General features: G+C 44.4%; 1 protein-coding gene across 4 annotated transcripts in view; it reads left to right on the top strand.

Moving 5' to 3' along the window:
- Positions 1–18693, top strand: part of LOC121539402 (kinase D-interacting substrate of 220 kDa B-like) — a 105599-nt gene that overhangs the window by 33998 nt on the left and 52908 nt on the right. The window lies entirely within an intron of this gene.

Below are 18693 nucleotides of genomic sequence, written 5' to 3'. Positions count from 1 at the left end.
TGGGTTGCTAATATGACTAGCATGGGTTGCTAATATGACTAGGATGGGTTGCTAATATGACTAGCATGGGTTGCTAATATGACTAGGATGGGTTGCTAATATGACTAGCATGGGTTGCTAATATGACTAGGATGGGTTGCTAATATGACTAGCATGGGTTGCTAATATGACTAGGATGGGTTGCTAATATGACTAGCATGGGTTGCTAATATGACTAGGATGGGTTGCTAATATGACTAGGATGGGTTGCTAATATGACTAGGATGGGTTGCTAATATGACTAGGATGGGTTGCTAATATGACTAGCATGGGTTGCTAATATGACTAGGATGGGTTGCTAATATGACTAGGATGGGTTGCTAATATGACTAGGATGGGTTGCTAATATGACTAGGATGGGTTGCTAATATGACTAGGATGGGTTGCTAATATGACTAGGATGGGATGCTAATATGACTAGGAATGTGCCTTTTGGCTACTGGACAATGAAAGAAAGTTGAATTGAAAACCAATAGAACATGAGCAAAATAGGCTACTGGTTTCAATGGCATTTGGAAGTCTTTATAAAATAATTGCCTCCAAGTTCGGTCGTATTTTGGCTAGGCTACTTTGAAGCAAGATAAACATGCATCATAATATGTAGTAAAACGTTTAGGTTTCAAACATTTAAGTCTATGTTTTCAAAATGCATACTGCCTCCAGCTCATTGCAAAGTGGTGTGTGACGTACTGAAGCCTGCCTACGGTTATATGCACTTCAATGTGAAGTGCGCTTCAATTACTAGTTAAGATTTTTTTTGTTGTTGCTATTTTTAATCTTGGTTATCAAAACTGATTTTAACATTTTATTTAATTTAGAATTGTTGCGCAATGATTGGGCATATAAAAGCACGTTTCAATCCAGCAGTAACAGGAGCTGTTTACATCGACTGGTATTTGATCAATGAATAGGCTAAAAAGCAGAATTTTGCAATGGGATTTTTTTATTCTCCAGGTCAATTAGCCGGCGCAGATTTTATTTGATCAGCTTTTCATTATTTTTTTGAGGGGGGGGGGCAAAAGCCAGCTATTACGGGCTAACGGAAACCCAGACACAGGCGCTCCTCAAAATGTAAGATGAATACTCTGTCATGATAAAATCATATTGACCAGTAGAGTGCAGCAGAGAATCTTCATATCCACTTCAACCACCACATCATTTAGTAGTAAGGACACCCGAAGGTTTCTCTGAACACCACTAAATAGACTGAATTACCACGTTGTATTCGGATCACGTAGCTGAATGCATTGAAATAAGAAGCATATCATTATTAATATGTTGATTGAAATTATACAGTGTATGAAGCACAGCCAGTGACTGGTTAACTAGGCATGAGAGTGTGGACAAGGGGAAGGGACAGCACATAGTCTGAGTCATTAGGATTGGAGCTGTTCTGCATCAATAGCTGGCCTTTAAAGGTTGCACTCTGCCACTCTGTCACAATACACTAGCGCCCAGGACTCCTGGGGCGCTGAAGTGTCACCGGCACTCAGTGTCACACAGTCATCACCACTCCCCCTCCATCCCCATCCTTCACTGAGTTTCTGGTCGAATAAATGTCTCAGGACAAATATATATGAGGCAGCGCATCTAAAGGACCTCAGTAGTCTGTAATAGTTTAATGGATGAGAGTTCAGGAAGGCCTCCGTGCTACAGCAAACAAAGAAAGGTGGGAGTGGTGCTCGACAACAGCGACAAAAATCCAACAAAAGGGCTTAGCAAGAAAAACGTCCAAAAATACTAATTCGAGACAGAGAGGATTTGGAGTACTCAACAAAAAAGGCAGAGATACATTTCTTATTTGCTAACTTTAGTCCATTTTTCAGGATGAGTACAGGTGACTGACGTTTCAACGTCAAGCTGACGCCTTCCTCAGTGTAATAGACTTTATAATGTGCAGCGATTTAGATAATTGTTTACGGCATAATCAAATAAACTGCTTTAGAAGGACTCCTAAGCAAAGAGTTTGACCTGCAGGTATCAGGTAGGTATAATCTGAAATGTTAGGCTATCCCCCCTCCATCAATGCACTGTCTCTTTCCCCCTCTCTTTCCCCCTCTCCCTCTCTTTCCCCCTCTCTTTCTCTTTCTCCCTCTTTCTCCCTCTTTCTCCCTCTTTCCCTCTCTTCCCCCCCCTCTTTCCCCCCCTCTTTCCCCCCCTCTCTTCTCCCTCTCTTTCTCTCTTTCCCCCTCTCTTTTTATTTCTCTCTCTCTGAAGCTCTTCTTCTAAGGCAGCACGTCACGTGGGCTCCCATTCTTTTTGTATAGCCGGGTGAGTCACACTGCCTTGCCTGTCTTTCTCGACGGTTGCTTGCCTCACTTCAACCTCAGGCCCCTGCCTCCCTGTAGGAACAGAGAGCTGCTTCTTGTTTTTACGGTGGTCTTGCGGTCAGGTCAACACGGCATCCTCTCTCTCAACCGAAACTCAACCAGCACCACTTTGCTATCTCCTCTTCTGCTCAACCGTCAATTTTAATGGTTGTCAGACCACAGCGATTTAGATAATTGTTTACGGCATAATCAAAAAAACTATCTTTACTGCTATCTTTACCCCTCATGAAGGGTTTGTCAGTGTAACATGACTGGGGAGTTTGTTGGGGGGATGTGTGATGCTCAGTTGTCTCTAGACTAGAGCACTTCATTTCCCCCAAGCATCTAATAAGTGAATAGATTACTGCTGAAGTGTATGTGGGGGTGAGTCAACTCCTCATAGGTCAACTGTCGTTCCACATCTCAGTCATAAGGCAGAGGGCTCTCTCTCTGTAAGGTTTATTGCAGCCCATGTAGGCCACAGAGAGCAGCATGTACTTGGAAGACAGTGATGTGAGATACACTGAGTGTACAAAACATTAAGGACACCTGCTTTTTCCATGACATAGACTGACCAGGTGAATCCAGGTGAAAGCTATGATCACTTATTGATGTCACTTGTTAAATCCACTTCCATCAGTGTATTTGAAGGGGAGGAGACAGGTTAATAATGATTTTTAAGCCTTGAGACAATTGAGACATGGATTGTGTATGTGTGCCATTCAGAGGGTGACTGGGCAAGACAAAAGATTTAAGCGCCTTTGAACGGGGTATGGTAGTTGGTGCCAGGCACACCGGTTTGAGTGTGTCAAGAACTGCAATGCTGCTGGGTTTTTCACACTCAACAGTTTCCTGTGTGTATCAAGAATGGTCCACCACCCAAAGGACATCTAGCCAACTTGACACAACTGTGGGAAGCATTGCAGTCAACATGGGCCAGCATCCCTGTGGAACGCTTTTGACACCTTGTAGAGTCCATGCCCAGACGAATTGAGTGTTCTGAGGGCAAAAAGGTGTGGGTGGGGTGTAACTTAATATTAGGAAGGTGTTCCTAATGTTTGATACACTCAGTGTATTTTACAGTCTTATTAGTATATTAGCTATATAGCCTAGTCATGTTAGTTATGTTCTTCGGTGTAACTGTCACAATGTCCTTATGCAACAGAATCCTTCTTTCTCACTAATGGTTTACCATAAACGTAGCATGTGTCTGACTTCTCAAAAGACAGAAAAACAAAGAAACCTGCTTTCTTGTTATCACACCAACAGGCTATCAAAATAGCTAAAAGCTCCAAACCACAGTCACACACACACACACACACACACACAGCAACGGCCAACATATTTGTCTCACTTGCGAGCCAGCGTGCAGTGCCTGCCTAAACGCACTTACGGAAAGTGTTTCGGAGAGTTCCAGTATTTATAGCTGTCAGGTTTACTATTTGAATCGAGATGGCGTATTATTGTTGTTTTGATCAAATTGAATTAGTCTGTGAGTTGTGGTGTTCTAAGCAGCAGTCTCATTTCAGTTTTTTATGGAGATGCGATCCCTCTGGTCATTGTACAGATGAATAACTGCTGCTGCTTGGTTCTGTTTTTGCTTTTTCAGACCAGGAATACATATCTTCAGATCAGTACTCGAGAGTGGTATGTTATGTTCAGCATCGCACCAAAAAAAGCAAGCTTCCGGAAAGCAGCAAATGGAAACTATTTTGGCGATCACAAAAGCACACGAGTAGAGATTTCCGGCTGTCGGTATCCGGGATCTGTGGGGAAGTTTGAGCCCAGTCAGATCCTCAGGGAGTCTATTTCGGGAGCTCCAATTGGATTTGTAGCTTGAAAAGTGTTGTTTGGTCAGTCCTTCACGCCGGAGCCGGGTCCTGGGTCTGCTCTGACATCTGGTGCCCTGTCTGTGCCAGGATGCCCCTGCAGTACCTGCACAGGCCTGGCTCAGTACCTGTACACCCCCCCCCCCCATCCCCCCAGTCCCTTCCTCACACACACCTCCAAGCCCCCAAGCTCTCACATAGGTGCAGTGCGGCACAAGAACATATGTCACCCCACGCTCCTCTGAGGATCACTGTAATTAATCAGACCCTGAGACACTAGCAAGGCACTTGCAAGGCACACACACACACACACACACACACACACACACACACACACACACAGCCCCTTACTGGAAACAGAAGGCCAGGAATGCGTGTCAAGCACCAAAAAATAATTTTCTCCACTACTCTATAAAGCCTTGGCCCATATGTCTCTCCATTGCTCATTTTGTCTCTCACAACATCACACTATTCAATCAGAAACTGTATTCAGTTTCTGGGTTAAGGCAAACCAATAGTTACAGTGGGGAGAACAAGTATTTGATACACTGCCGATTTTGTAGGTTTTCCTACTTACAAAGCATGTAGAGGTCTGTAATTTGTATCATAGGTACACTTCAACTGTGAGAGACAGAATCTAAAACAAAAATCCAGAAAATCACATTGTATGATTTTTAAGTAATTAATTTGCATTTTATTGCATGACATAAGTATTTGATACATCAGAAAAGCAGAACTTAATATTTGGTACAGAAACCTTTGTTTGCAATTACAGAGATCATACGTTTCCTGTAGGTCTTGACCAGGTTTGCACACACTGCAGCAGGGATTTTGGCCCACTCCTCCATACAGACCTTCTCCAGATCCTTCAGGTTTCGGGGCTGTCGCTGGGCAATACGGACTTTCAGCTCCCTCCAAAGATTTTCTATGGGGTTCAGGTCTGGAGACTGGCTAGGCCACTACAAGACCTTGAGATGCTTCTTACGGAGCCACTCCTTAGTTGCCCTGGCTGTGTGTTTCGGGTCGTTGTCATGCTGGAAGACCCAGCCACGACCCATCTTCAATGCTCTTACTGAGGGAAGGAGGTTGTTGGCCAAGATCTCGCGATACATGGCCCCATCCACCCTCCCCTCAATACGGTGCAGTCGTCCTGTCCCCTTTGCAGAAAAGCATCCCCAAAGAATGATGTTTCCACCTCCATGCTTCACGGTTGGGATGGTGTTCTTGGGGTTGTACTCATCCTTCTTTTCCTCCAAACGCGGCGAGTGGAGTTTAGACCAAAAAGCTCTATTTTTGTCTCATCAGACCACATGACCTTCTCCCATTACTCCTCTGGATCATCCAGATGGTCTTTGGCAAACTTCAGATGGGCCTGGACATGTATGGCACTGCAGGATTTGAGTCCCTGGTGGCGTAGTGTGTTACTGATGGTAGGCTTTGTTACTTTGGTCCCAGCTCTCTGCAGGTCATTCACTAGGTCCCCCTGTGTGGTTCTGGGATTTTTGCTCACCGTTCTTGTGATCATTTTGACACCACGGGATGAGATCTTGCGTGGAGCCCCAGATCGAGGGAGATTATCAGTGGTCTTGTATGTCTTCCATTTCCTAATAATTGCTCCCACAGTTGATTTCTTCAAACCAAGCTGCTTACCTATTGCAGATTCAGTCTTCCCAGCCTGGTGCAGGTCTACAATTTTGTTTCTGGTGTCCTTTGACAGCTCTTTGGTCTTGGCCATAGTGGAGTTTGGAGTGTGACTGTTTGAGGTTGTGGACAGGTGTCTTTTATACTGATAACATGTTCAAACAGGTGCCATTAATACAGGTAACGAGTGGAGGACAGAGGAGCCTCTTAAAGAAGACGTTACAGGTCTGTGAGAGCCAGAAATCTTGCTTGTTTGTAGGTGACCAAATACTTATTTTCCACCATAATTTGCAAATAAATTCATTAAAAATCCTACAATATGATTTTCTGGATTTTTTTTTCTCAATTTGTCTGTCATAATTGACGTGTACCTATGATGAAAATTACAGGCCTCTCTCATCTTTTTAAGTGGGAGAACTTGCACAATTGGTGGCTGACTAAATACTTTTTTCCCCCACTGTATGAGCTTTCTTGAACAGGGGGACCTTGCAGACGCTGCAGGATTTCAGTCCTTCACGGCGTAGTGTGTTACCAATTGTTTTCTTGGTGACTATGGTCCCAGCTGCCTTGAGATCATTGACAAGATCCTCCCGTGTATTTCAGGGCTGATTCCCCACCGTTCTCATGAAAATTGCAACTCCACGAGGTGAGATCTTGCGTGAAGCCCCAGGCCGAGGGAGATTGACAGTTATTTTGTGTTTCTTCCATTTGCGAATAATTGCACCAACTGTTGTCACCTTCTCACCAAGCTGCTTGGTGATGGTGTTGTAGCCCATTCCAGCCTTGTGTAGGTCTACAATCTTGTCCCTGACATCCTTGGAGAGCTCTTTGGTCTTGGCCATGGTGGAGAGTTTGGAATCTGATTGATTGATTGCTTCTGTGGACAGGTGTCTTTTATACAGGTAACAAGCTGAGATTAGGAGCACTCCCTTTAAGAGTGTGCTCCTAATCTCAGCTCGTTACCTGTATAAAAGACACCTGGGAGCCAGAAATCTTTCTGATTGAGAGGGGGTCAAATACTTATTTCCCTCATTTAAAATGCAAATCAATTTATAACATTTTGGACATGCGTTTTTCTGGATTTTTTTGTTGTTATTCTGTCTCTCACTGTTCAAATAAACCTACCATTAAAATTAGACTGATCATTTCTTTGGCAGTGGGCAAATATACAAAATCTTCAGGGTATCAAATACTTTTTTCCCTCACTGTATGTCATGCAATAAAATGCAAATTAATTACTTAAAAATCATACAATGTGATTTTCTGGATTTTTGTTTTAGATTCCGTCTCTCACAGTTGAAGTGTACCTATGATAAAAAATTACAGACCTCTACATGCTTTGTAAGTAGGAAAACCTGCAAAATCGGCAGTGTATCAAATACTTGTTCTCCCCACTGTATCTTGCACTGAGAGCATGTTTCAAAACATTTCTGCATTTATTTCTTATTATTTCACATAGGAAACATTGTTTTTACTAATTCAATGAATTTATACTGAACAAAAATATAACCGCAACAATTTCAAAGATTTTATTGAGTTACAGTTCGTATAAGGAAATCAGTCAATTGAAATAAATGTATTAGGTCCACCCACTGGGGAGCCAGGCCCAGGCCCAGCCAATCAGAATTAGTTTTCCCACAAAAGGGCTTTATTACAGACAGAAATACTCCTCATCACCCCCCCCTCAGATAATCTTGCAGGTGAAGAAGCCGGATGTGGAGGTCCTGGGCTGGCGTGGTTACACCTGGTCTGCGGTTGTGAGGCCGGTTGGACGTACTGCCAAATTCTCTAAAATGACGTTGGAGGCAGCTTATGGTCCACTCTGGTGGACATTCCTGAAGTCAGCATGCCAATTGCACGCTCCTTCAAAACTTGAGACATCTGTGGCATTGTGTCATGTGACAAAACTGCACATTTTAAAGTGGCCTTTTATTGTCCCCCAGCACAAGTTGCACCTGTGTAATGATCATGCTGTTTAATCTGCTTCTTGATATGTCACACCTGTCAGGTGGATGGATTATCTTGGCAATGGAGAAATGCTCACTAACAGGGATGTTAACAAATATGTGCACAAACTTTGAGAGAAATAAGCTTTTTGTGCTTATTGAAAATATCTTCTTTTTTTTCAGCTCATGAAACATGGGACCAACACATGTTGCGTTTATATTTTTGTTCAGTGTAGATTACAACATCCCAGTACAAGAACAATGTTTCTTAAACTTCCAGATAGGGGTTATTGCTTGTCCAGAGGCCTCAGTCTCCATCACTAAGCTGTCCCTGGCTACTCTCTCTTTAGCAGGAAGGTATTTAACTCTGATGCTTTCGTCTATGTTTTCTGCTTTCTCTGAATCTGCCGCTGTCACAATCCTCCCCTCCCTCATTGATCCAGCGAACAATTGGCCTCTCAGAGACATGCCCGGATCCAGGCATTCAAGCGATTCTCTGAGCGCTTCAAAACTTTTAACTAATGACACTTGAAATGAATACGGGCAAGGCACTTTGGGCTAATTAGGAAGCCTCTTCTCCCAAGTACTGAAACATTAAGATGACATAATGTTCATTCGGGATTACTTTAATTGGGACAATTATTGTAATTTCGTCGCAATTACGTGTTGAGATAAAAGCGCTTTCTAAAGCGAATGCGTGTGATTCCCTTTATGTAAAATCCTAATAAGCCTCTAAATACTTGGCCACAAAAGAAGAGTAGCTTTTTTTCCCTGGAACACTTTTGAACTTCGATGCCCTTGAATTAAGTATTTTTGCTTTTCTCCCTCCGTACGCGATTGTTAATACTATATTGTAAATACTATATTTCCATCACATACGCAACTTGTCTGTAAAATCTTGATTGCACTGCTAACAGTAGGAAAACACTTTTCTCCCAGTCGTCTTTTCCCTCAGAGGGATCCTTTTGTCCCTGAGCTAAATCCTTCAGGAGGCATTTTGGTGGAAAGAGTACTCTTGTAATTCAATAGCGCTGCCGTTATTTGCCAAGAGGCCCTAAAGCGCTCTAAATTATAAAGCTGCTGAAAAGCCATCTATTTCCCAATAGAATGTGGTCTATCTCTGATAGGGAGCTCTTTATTGAGTCTGTGACAAACCGTATGACCTCCAGATAGGGGAGATGGAGCAGAGAGGGTGAAGGGGGCCCTTTATACAGGGCTATTATGAGGTCTACAGGACAACAATTGTGGCTCGTGTGAATACCCCTCAATGTCAGGTGTCCTCATAAACCATGATTGTTGGCACATTGACATAGCACTCTGACTATAGTATCCAGCGACTACTGGGACTGCTGGGTGTATTTCATAATGTATAAGTGATTCCCAGAGTATTGGTACAAGTGCTGAACAAAAAAGTGTACGAGCAGTGACCACTTTTATACCCTGGTCATTGCTGTGTCCAGTGTCCACCATGTAGTAAAGCATGTTTTCTCTCAAGTGGGGATGAGAGTGTTGGTCAGTCCAGGTGGTGATGTTTCACTGAGGCATACTCTGCCTTCGCCTCTCATATGGACATGTTTTTCCAGTGGGAACAGCCCTGGACTGGTCCAGCACTACCCATCTGTTCTGTGTGTGAAGATGTGTGAAGCACCAGGGCCCGAGGGTGGGTGTGTTAGTTACATACATCCCTCAGGTGTTGGACCGTTGTGACTAAGGGATGAATCAGCAGGAGAGGCGAGCTCCACCAGGCTCCCACAGAGCAAACAAAATGTCCACAGAGTCTGTGGCACAAAATGTGAATAAAATTCATAAAAGCAATTTAGTACAGAGCTGTGGTCGATGTCCACAGGCCCAACCATTGTGTTGAGGTGTGTCCCTGATATGAGTGTTTGTTTGTGGAGATGTCCAGATGAAGCGGCACTGGGATGCCACATTTCCCTACCACTACATACTCTGGTGGTTAAAGATATTCTCCGGTACTTTTGTATACTTTTTAGCCAGTAGTTCTAAAAGTAGTGCTCATGAGCCAAAAGTGGTCCCCCGAAAATTGTCACACATATGCAGATATGTGCACCACGTCATTGCTCTCTCTCTCTCGCTCTGCTGTGTGTGCATCTTGCTAGCTGTCACTCAAATGGCGATGGGGTGAAGCTCATTGGCTAGAACTCGAATTGCTAGTGGGCTGGCCCACGTGGGGAAAAATGGAGGGAAAATGACGCAGCACAGCTTCCAGAAAAACAGTCGCTTTCAAACTAGGGATTTCGTGGCTAATGGAGGTAAAACAGTAATTCTGCTCATAGAGTAGATTATGCATGTATGAACTTACACATTGACACATCCAGCCCAAAGCAGAAGGTTTAAAACATACTTAGAAGTCGCCAAAGTTCCAGAGCATGTCTTTAATAGCCATGTGATGGAAAAGGGGTCTGTTATGTAGCATTCCTTGTTAGAAAATCCACTTTGAGCCCTTTCATTATTTCATGAGTTGAACTTAATTAAACACTTTGAAACAAGAGATCCAGACTGTTGGATGGTCTGGGGCTGTTTTTCATGGTTCGGGCTAGGCCCCTTATTTGGAAGGGAAATCTTAACGCTACAGTGTACATTCTAGTGCTTCCAACTGTGCTTCCAACTTTGTGGCAACAGTTTTGTGAAGGCCCTTTTCTGTTTCAGCATGACAATGCCCCCGTGCACGAAGCAAGGTCCATACAGAAATGGTTTGTCGAGTTCGGTGTGGAAGACAATTTGGCCTAGCGTCGCCCAGGTTAGGGGAGGGAATGGCCAGCAGGGATGTAGCTCAGTTGGTAGAGCATGGCGTTTGCAACGCCAGGGTTGTGGGTTCGATTCCCACGGGGGGCCAGTATGAAAAATACAAAAAATAATGTATGCACTCACTAACTGTAAGTCGCTCTGGATAAGATTATTATTATTATAAGAGCGTCTGCTAAATGACTAAAATGTAAATGTAAGAACTTGACTGGCCTGCACAGAGCCCTGACCTCAACCCCATCGGATACCTTTGGGATGAATTGGAACGCTGACAGTGAGCCAAGCCTAACCGCCCAACATCAGTGCCCGACCTCACTAATGCTCTTGTGGCTGAATGAAAGCATATCCCTGCAGCAATGTTCCAACATCTAGTGGAAAGCCTTCCCAGAAGAGTGGAGGCTGTTATAGCAGCAAAGGGGGGACCAACTTCATATTAATGCCCATGATTTTGGAATGAGACGTTCGACGAGCTGGTGTCCACATACTTTTTGGTCATGTAGTATATGTCAATATCTTTGAAAATACCATATAAGTATCATTAGCTTCTAAAACAATACAATCTGTTTTCTTTTATCATATTTTGGACCAGTGTGAGGCTCTCTCAACTATCCCAACTATTCCTGCAGTGAGGAGGATTCACCATCTTCATCAAATGTTTTCAAATTTATCTGCAGATAATTGGCCAAAAGCCTACCATTATGCAAATGAGGGAGCCAAATAAACAGCTCTCTCACCGATGCAATTCAGTAGGCTACTGACGGGTCACTCACTTTAACGTCACTGTCTGGCAAGTCCTGATGGACTTCATATCAAAAATACAAACGAGATCTTCAGATTAAATGTCCCGATGAGATACCATGGACATATAACTACATTGTATGATTTAAGAATGGGAAGGATATATAAGTTCGACTTTATTCAGTCAGTTCGACAACTTTTTTATAAACTAGTCAAGCTAGGGTTAGGGTTGGGGGGGTGAAGTACACTGCTCAAAAAAATAAAGGGAACACTAAAATAACACATCCTAGATCTGAATGAATGAAATAATCTTATTAAATTCTTTTTTCTTTACATAGTTTAATGTGCTGACAACAAAATCACACAAAAATTATCAATGGAAATCAAATTTATCAACCCATGGAGGTCTGGATTTGGAGTCACCCTCAAAATTAAAGTGGAAAACCACACTACAGGCTGATCCAACTTTTATGTAATGTCCTTAAAACAAGTCAAAATGAGGCTCAGTAGTGTGTGTGGCCTCCACGTGCCTGTATGACCTCCCTACAACGCCTGGGCATGCTCCTGATGAGGTGGCGGATGGTCTCCTGAGGGATCTCCTCCCAGACCTGGACTAAAGCATCCACCAACTCCTGGACAGTCTGTGGTGCAACGTGGCGTTGGTGGATGGAGCGAGACATGATGTCCCAGATGTGCTCAATTGGATTCAGGTCTGGGGAACGGGCGGGCCAGTCCATAGCATCAATGCCTTCCTCTTGCAGGAACTGCTGACACACTCCAGCCACATGACGTCTAGCATTGTCTTGCATTAGGAGGAACCCAGGGCCAACCGCACCAGCATATATTCTCACAAGGGGTCTGAGGAGCTCATCTCGGTACCTAATGGCAGTCAGGCTACCTCTGGCGAGCACATGGAGGGCTGTGCGGCCCCCCAAAGAAATGCCACCCCACACCATGACTGACCCACCGCCAAACCAGTCATGCTGGAGGATGTTGCAGGCAGCAGAGCGTTCTCCACGGCGTCTCCAGACTCTGTCACGTGCTCAGTGTGAACCTGCTTTCATCTGTGAAGAGCACTGGGCGCCAGTGGCGAATTTGCCAATCTTGGTGTTCTCTGGCAAATGCCAAACGTCCTGCACGGTGTTGGGCTGTAAGCACAACCCCCACCTGTGGACGTCGGGCCCTCATACCACCCTCATGGAGTCTGTTTCTGACCGTTTGAGCAGACACATGCACATTTGTGGCCTGCTGGAGGTCATTTTGCAGGGCTCTGGCAGTGCTCCTCCTGCTCCTCCTTGCACAAAGGCAGAGGTAGCAGTCCTGCTGCTGGGTTGTTGCCCTCCTACGGCCTCCTCCACGTCTCCTGATGTACTGGCCTGTCTCCTGGTAGCGCCTCCATGCTCTGGACACTACGCTGACAGACACAGCAAACCTTCTTGCCACAGCTCGCATTGATGTGCCATCCTGGATGAGCTGCACTACCTGAGCCACTTGTGTGGGTTGTAGACTCCGTCTCATGCTACCACTAGAGTGAAAGCACTGCCAGCATTCAAAAGTGACCAAAACATCAGCCAGGAAGCATAGGAACTGAGAAGTGGTCTGTGGTCACCACCTGCAAAACCAGTCCTTTATTGGGGGTGTCTTGCTAATTGCCTATAATTTCCACCTGTTGTCTATTCCATTTGCACAACAGCATGTGAAATGTATTGTCAATCAGTGTTGCTTCCTAAGTGGACAGTTTGATTTCACAGAAGTGTGATTGACTTGGAGTTACATTGTGTTGTTTAAGTGTTCCCTTTATTTTTTTGAGCAGTGTATATTAAGGTAAAATATATTGAACAAATATTTGATGAAACATTGAATTTGGCCTTACTGCTATTATGCCCATGGAAATGCATTGAATAACAGCTTCATATGGATAAACAGATAAACAATATAAGGAAACAAGCTGCCCAGGTATATTTTGTGCTTAGTTTTACCTGTGACTACACTGTTATCACTTTTGCTTTGTGTGCTAGTGTGTGGTGGCCCATGAGCATTTGTGTGGGTGAGTGAGCATGTCTATGCTGGCGTCTGTCTCTCTGGATGTGCCTGTGGACATATCAGTGATCTCCCTCCCTCTCTATTGTGCCGTGAGTGGGAGAAGGTGGCAGGGGTATTATAAGTAGCAGCGCTGGGCAGCGAGCGTCAGGGTGACTTGCTTGTCACCCAGTCACAGGGCCTGGGGCACACTCAACCCCCTCTAACTTTGATGTGCCACCCAGGCCCACAAAGTTAAAATGGGGTCAAGCCAGCATAGAGGAAAGGATGGTCACTAGAGATAAAGGAAGTGTGTGGAGAGCAAAGCGTGATCGTGAAAATGCCAACTCTTCTCAGAACTCTTTTCTGGAAAGCCCTTGATCCGACTTTTACATTTACATTTACATTTTAGTCATTTAGCAGACGCTCTTATCCAGAGCGACTTACAGTTAGTGAATACATATATATATTTTTTTATACTGGCACCCCGTGGGAATTGAACCCACAACCCTGGCGTTGCAAACGCCATGCTCTATCAACTGAGCTACATCCCTGCCGGCCATTCCCTCCCCTACCCTGGACGACGCTGGGCCAATTGTGCGCCGCCCATGAGTCTCCCGGTCGCGGCCGGCTGCGACAGAGCCTGGATTCGAACCAGGATCTCTAGTGGCACAGTTAGCACTGCGATGCAGTGCCTTAGACCACTGCGCCACTCATGATTAGATTTTAATCTGAGCAATGAAAAAGAATGGGATTTCTTTTACCATCACCATTTAAAAGCAGCTTCTTATTCTGGGCATAGTTATGCAGCCATTGTATAGCTTAAGGATTTATCAGATTTACCTGGTACTGAGTTCTTGGATGACGAGTTATACGTTTCTTAAGAAATCGTTCTTGGGAATCCTGCTCTTAGCTGGCCCCTCCTCTTTCTCCCTTTCCCAGACAGGAAGGCGAATAGAGGCGAGGTGCAGAAATGAATCACTGGTCATCCCCAAATAGAACTCTCTCTCTCTCTCCCTTTATGATTCTGTCTTTCTCTTCACCAGGTCATCCTGTGTCTGAGGTGTCTCCTCCTCAATTAAGTTAAGGAAAGGATTACCTGTCGGGGCTGTTTTCATTATTTTTCCAGAAAATAACATCCTTTATTTACCTAGAAGGTTTACATGAATCACTCTTCAACGGGTGGTTTAGGACATGGGCTCGGTCCGGATGTTTGACATCTCATATACCGTCTCAACCCTAACACGCATCAAACACCCACATTGACTGACTTCTCAGCTCAATTCATGTCAGGAATGCCTCATTCTATTACCATTTAGCCACACTCGGCGGTGGACTGGAGTTCAAAACGCTCCCTTTCACATAAATCATCAAACTGGGCCCGATTTTCTAATATCCCGTACAGGGTTTGTCAGGAATTGAGTTTAGCTCCCTTGAATGAAGGGTTCAGCTAAGGTTTTTGGGGTCTGGAAGGGGAGATTTTGTGTACAGATGAGTTTAATCATTTCGGAGAAACTCTGAATTCCAACCCCATTTCAGAGAGGCCATTTCAAGGCTGCAGCATTTTTATCGGAGTGGTATGTTTCCTATTACACTGCATTTCTCTGCGGTCCATTTCAGATGCAAAGGTCCGGCTTAGTACATAAGAATGGCAATTACAGGCTTAAACTTTGCCATGGATGTATACGAAAAGCAAAGTCGCTTTTAATGTCCGCTGGCATAGCGGAGAGAAGACGAGCCCCAAGCAAATTCTGAGAATAACTCTGAGAATTCGGCCAAAGAAACAATGGTTTAAGTAGACGAAAACATGGTGTCATCTAAAGTGAAAACATATTTGCTCTCTGCCTTTGGGTAGCCAGGGTTTGGTAAGCTCCTCTCGGACAATAATACTCCACTCTGGAGTGTTGACGTTACGAGGCCACGCGCCAGCCTGTCCGTCCATTGGTTAGAGGCCTGTCCATCTTTTCTAAATTGCCCGCCTGCCCGTCGGCATGAGGAAAGCGCCAAGGCCCGGGCTCGCCATTGTGACTGACCACTGTTGTTCTTTTCACAGCCAAACATTCTTTCTCTTTATGGCCCTCCGAAAAAAAAAATGTGTGTTGGCATTTCACTTCTCTCCGGGCCCCTTAATGGCAATGCTTTGAGCATCATTGTGGGGCGTCCGCACGTGGTCCACACACAGAGGGTGGCTGTAAGCAAAGTCAAGTGGCACATTCAGCGCCTGCAGAGGGAGGAGAGAGTGGAGGAATAGAGGGAGAATTTTTCTCTTTCCCGTCAGCTGCAGTATGTGGGAGTGTTGGAGGAGAAGAAGGGTCTTGTCGAGACAGCTTTGGGACCGATTAGCATTTGGAGAAGCCCAGAAACCTCCCAAGCGCTAGGCGCTGCAACACAGACAGTGTATAAGAGCCTGTGCTTGTAACGCAAAATCCCATCAATGGGGCTATTGTGAGAAACCGGCTGCAGGATTCCTGACCTGCTTTATTTCTCTGTCTACAGCCTTTTTAAAAGTAACGTGTCGGCTTGTGGACCCGACAAAGTGCAATCCTCCAGCTTGTCAGTCTCATGAAAGATGGCCTGATAGGAGTGGCTTGTTTTGATTGCCTATCTCCCTCCACCAGTGTCAAATGTAATTAACATCAATGACTTGATGTCAAGGCCAACCACTCTTCCTCAATTGACTCAAAATCTGTCTCTTGAAGTGTCCCTTTTGGCACGTTTGGTAGCAATTAAAAGGGCACTCTTCGTGCCACCGTTGGATGGTTAACATGTTGGATGGTTAACATATTGGATGGTGTTACACCAGATAATAAACCCATGCCATCATGTGAACCTGTCTGATTTCCCTGACCTGTGCTATTATCAGAACATGGCCACTGGTATGAAAAGGGATGACGTTTGGATGACTCAGTCCCTTGTGGCAGACAGTTCCGACTAGACAGCCTGGTGTGAATGAATGCTAGGAATGGGGTCTCTGTGCCACAGTGATGGATGCATTTACTTAGTCCATGCAGGCCTTTCTAGTTGTCTTTGGAAGATGCTGGTAACATCATGTGTGCTGGGAGCCTCCATGTACCAGAGTCAATAGAAGACTCCTCTAAGTACTCACATGTGTAGCTCTGACCATCTCAGTAGAAGTATGCTTGACTCTCCTCTAGGGCTGTGATGATACCAGTATGTCAATATTTTTCACATGGCAAAAATGAAAACAGGAAGCAGACCTAGCGGGCAGTAGAGGAGTGTGTACTCTGTGTAGACACTGTAGATAGATGATGTCCCCTCAGTGGTGTGTGTGTGTGTGTGTGTCACTGGCTCCTGTTGGTCTGCGTCTTTGAGCACACAAATAAACAGAGAGCCTAGCTGGACTGCTGGAACAGCACAAGGCTCTCAGCGTGGGGGAAATGGAGTTGAACACATTCCCTCACTACCATGCTTCTATCTATGGAATTCCCCATTGTCACTGAGCATCCCAGTTGTGTGTGGTAGTGGACACCAATGTTCCCTAAAATCTTTGGGGGGGGGGCACTGAGCAGATTTTAGGTATTGTGAGCGGAAAGTTGAACAATGTGAGAATTTCGTGCAACTTCCGGTGTGCGTTTACAGTGAACACTGAGGCTATTGTGGCTATTGTGGCTATTTGAGGCCTACCAACAAAACCAATGGACAAAATCCCATAACATTTTCACATGGAAATAGCTTTTGATTTCTATAATATAGTCTACAGTAGCCTATATGTGGTGTTCAATGCAGGCCTACATTGCATGATACTTTTAAAAACGTTTTAACATTATGAAGGGCTTGACATTAATTTAATGATTTTTTTTACTTGGTCTGTAACACCATTGGCCAAATAGGTGACTGTAAATTGTATTGTGTTGTAAGATGCAAGAAACCACTTTCACAAAATAAAATTAATTATTATTACCATACAGAGAATTAGACAGTGTAGGCTACCCCTCTGCCTATTGGCTTATTTGCATATTCAAGCCTGTATCAAAATACAACACTGGCCTTTTTAATTAAGACATAATCTTTTTACTTGACTGGCTTTTCAAAGACAGCTTGAAATGTAGCCTACACGTTTTGTGCTCTTGTAGGAAGCAGTAACTCCCCATTGCTGACCTATGCTTATCTATAACTGGGCTAATAACTCGCTAACTAGCAAAGAATATCAACAAATGTGCACACGCAGGGCTCTGCGCTCTGGTCTGAACTGATCTGAAAAGCGCATTCACTTGTGGGCGATTTGAAAGACCACTATTGGGCTACCCCCGTCAATAGAACTCTACTCCATTGCACTCTGGCTCTGCCTACAACAAAATCACAGACTTACAAAGTTAGATGTGTTTTGGTTTGTTGCATTGAAAAGGGGCTGCTATATTATTGATTAGATCACAGAAAAAAAGTTGATCTATATTGTGCATACTAATGGAGCGAACTCAATCACTGTTGTCTCTGCGCAGCATAGCATTTCTTCTGCGCAGCAGTCCTGGAGGATGTGCATGGCTTCTCACGTGCGCAGCTTAGAGGGAACTTTGGTGGACAGTGTGTTTGAGACTGTGTGTGTTTGGTGGTGGAGAGTGTGTTTTGTGTGTTTGAGTCTGTGTGTTTGGTGGTGGACAATGTGTTTTGTGTGTTTGAGACTGTGTGTGTTTGGTGGTGGACAGTGTGTTTTGTGTGTTTGAGACTGTGTGTGTTTGGTGGTGGACAGTGTGTTTTGTGTGTTTGAGACTGTGTGTGTTTGGTGGTGGACAGTGTGTTTTGTGTGTTTGAGACTGTGTGTGTTTGGTAGTGGACAGTGTGTTTTGTGTGTTTGAGACTGTGTGTGTTTGGTAGTGGACCGTGTGTTTTGTGTGTTTGAGACTGTGTGTGTTTGGTAGTGGACCGTGTGTTTTGTTAGTGAGATAAGTGTATCAAGATGGCGCCGATAGACATGGCGGCTCTGTTTCTGGCTCCTAAGCAACTTAGCAGTATTTTATATATTTATTTTTGTTATTCCTCACATTATTAGGCCAGAACGTTTTTTGCATTATTACATACAGCCGGAAATAACTTTTGTATATCAGAACGGTGGTAACTCACCAGCATTTCAACCAGAAATACGACTTTCCTGAATTGGATCCTTTGTTCATACCCCCCAAGGCGATTTAATTTATCCCAGAGGCTGCTCCAAGATGCCGCCGGTGGAGAAGAGGTATTCGGAGTGGACTTTTAGTCCGACTCAGGAGGAGTGCACATCATCCACCACTTCCGAGTATATTACTCGCTAATGTTGAGTCCCTGGACAATAAAGTAGACAAGTGCAGGGCGAGTATCTCCTTCCAGAGAGACATCAGAGACTGTAACATACTCTGTTTCACAGAATCATGGCTCTCTCCGGATATACTGTCCCCGTCCATACAGCCTGCT

Source organism: Coregonus clupeaformis, chromosome 25 (genome assembly GCF_020615455.1).
Source record: "Coregonus clupeaformis isolate EN_2021a chromosome 25, ASM2061545v1, whole genome shotgun sequence".
Classification (NCBI taxonomy): Eukaryota; Metazoa; Chordata; class Actinopteri; order Salmoniformes; family Salmonidae; genus Coregonus; species Coregonus clupeaformis.
This window is presented reverse-complemented; position numbering and strand designations above follow the sequence as displayed.